This window comes from Quercus robur, chromosome 10 (genome assembly GCF_932294415.1).
Source record: "Quercus robur chromosome 10, dhQueRobu3.1, whole genome shotgun sequence".
Taxonomy (NCBI): domain Eukaryota; kingdom Viridiplantae; phylum Streptophyta; class Magnoliopsida; order Fagales; family Fagaceae; genus Quercus; species Quercus robur.
Genome location: NC_065543.1, coordinates 43,001,290 through 43,004,313, shown reverse-complemented (window position 1 = coordinate 43,004,313; position 3,024 = coordinate 43,001,290).

Genomic DNA, 3,024 nt, shown 5'->3' with positions numbered 1-3,024 from the left:
AAAATTTTAGAACAAATGATAATTTATTATAGTAAAATAAACTTGAATTTAATCAACCGTGTATTCTAATTGTTATACTCTTTCGCTTGGATCACGTGAATTGGGATGAGGACCATTACCACCCTTTTTTAAAGATGTTGGACCCAAGTTATTAAGTTTCAACCTAGGTGCAAGCCCAACCTTAAGCCGTGGGCTTGGTTAATGGTTTAATGCCGCACATGGCTTAATGATTTTTTTTACACTTTACAATGGACTTCAATGAGACCACCCAAAAAAATGAAAAATGACTTCTTATTTTTAGGAGTATTAACTTATGCGTTTTTTATAATTGTTTTTTATCAAGTGTAGGCAGTGATCAAATCTTGAAAATCTGATTCGATCATAAAATACTTTACTAATTAAGTTAACTATAATCCACAATCAATTAAAAAGGACTTGAACAATTATCTTTTTGGCTAATAATTAATTAACTTAGACGCGGGTCACAGAAGTTCCTAATTCCTAAAGTAGTATCATAAACTATAATCTTCCAAAGGCTTCAAACTCGAACTGGTATCTAACAACATGGACCTTGTCGCTTATATGCCAATGATAGTATAATAGTCTTCTAAACTATTAGATCATGGTTATGCCAAATAAACAAATGAAAAACTTGGTTGAGTGTATCCCAGTCCTAGAGTTACTTTGTCCAAAATATATATATATATAAAAGCTGAGTCACACCTAGGGGTGGCTCCACGTGCCAAGATGAGGAGGGTACGTGTGGTGCTTGTGGTGGACACGTGGGCACTTGAGACAAGGTACGGACGGCATGAACTGAGCCAATCTAACAGTGTTGAACCAAACCCAATTGATTTTTTGAAAGTAAAATATATAATAGTAGGGAAATACTAAATACTAAAATGGTATTTGAAATTCGCAAAATCTACGAAGTCATTAAGATAATCGGATTAATGTACTGGGTTCCAGAGCGGGAACATTAAACAATGGGAGCATAGACTTCCCAACACACACTCTTATTTGGCGCGTAATTCTCACAATTTTTTTTTTTTTTGACGCGTAATTCTCACAATTGATGACTTTGTATGAACAAAATTGTGAGACTTAAAAAAGATATTATCAATGCCAAATATAAAAGTACCGTGTATGATGTTTTGATAGAAACCGGAAATTTGGCAAGAATTTCTGCCATTAACTTTTTCTTCTAAGCTTAATTTTATAACTTTTTAAGTATTGTTTTTTTTTTAAGATGTGACTATATGTAAGGACTGAATTTAGATTGGACCCAATATAGGATTGAGTTTTGGTCCAATAAGCCCAAACAATGAATTTATAGAGCGTGGATAAAAGAACTAGTTCTATTTGGCAAAAAAGACAATAATAGTTGTTTATTTAAGAGAATCAAACACAAGTGAAATGAGAAAATTTGTTCTAGGCACAGTCCGATGAGCTATATTATAATATCCAGTTGATGATCAATGTTACAATAGTTCAAAGGATTGTTATAAAGATTTCTTGACTTCTCGATCTCCCTCCTTTAGGCCACCTTTCCATGCTATATACTATAATTTTGGTATCATCCCTACCATACACGTGTAGGTTAGTTTCTAGGAACTCCTTCTTGTCCCATCCAACACCTCCCAAAACCTTTAACTAGTAGTTGTAAGGCTGCTTAACCACTGTTCAGGTATCACATTCACATTAATGCGGCCAAAGAGTTAGCTGGGATGCATTTAATGTGGATGTAGTAGTTTTTGAATATATTTGTTGCCTCCCTTTACTCCTCCCTTATCCAATGTCCGACTTCTAATCGTGATGCAACCTTGAAGGATGTCCAGGATAATAAGGCATTCTTACTAACCTCGGATCTCTGTTTCCGAGATGACTTTTCTTCTCGGACATATTTTAGACTATCATATACAATCTTTATTTATTCTTCTTATAACATTCCCATAATAACCTTATTTGATCATCATCGGATTAGTTAATATCCTCGGATTGGGCCATAGGCCCAATTCTTACAGTTTTAATAGTACATTTTGGCCAACTGGCCCCCACACTGTACTTTTGTATAATAAATTAATTAAATTGTAAACTCATAAAAACAAACATCTACCTATGACCCTTTTTACCAATACCATTTCTTCCTTTGCTTAAAATTTCCCACAATAGAAGAAGTAAAATTATATCAAAAAATTTATGACTACAAATTTATCACAATTTTCCCCATATCATATTCTTATGCAACTAATTATGAGTAATGAAAAAAAAAAGTAGTAAATCCATATGAAAGTATAAACATCTAATCACAATATGTCAAATAAGATATTTGTAAGAAATAGTGTGATAAAAATTGTGGTCCTAAAATGACTGAAATAATATTAAAAGTGGTGATAGTTACACACTATGCGTATAAGATAAAACTAAAACAATTAAGAGTGGTAATAGTTACACATTGTGCGTATGAGATAAAACTAAAACCATGTTTTGAAAGTTAACATGTGTAGATCAATATATAACTCAACATGTGAAATAATAATTAACGTAAATACGTAGTATTAACATGGATTATAAGGAATACAAATCTTCTGTACCACTTTATATTCCATCAATTACAACTTGCTATGTATATATTTTTTTTTTCATTTTAAATTTCAGTTATTTTATTTGTAATTTGTGAAATATAAAATGATATACAAAAAGTAATATGGAGAATTTGTATTGAATTATGAGTTGTATTCTATCCTCGTATTGCCATATCCACGTACATAAATTTTTGTGCACTAATTTGGGTTAGGACTTTTAGGACTTGGGGGAGCGCGCGTTCCATCCACGCAGAGAACCACAGCGCTGGCGCCACGATTCTCAACTGTCAAAAACCAACGAACCCTCCTCCCCTAACTGTTCGGTACAACGTCTCAATCACACTTCGACACGGCCAAATACACTAATACAACAAAATAATAATCAAATTTTTAATCTTAAAAAAAACAACGAGCTCTCCAAAGAGACCAAACCATCAAA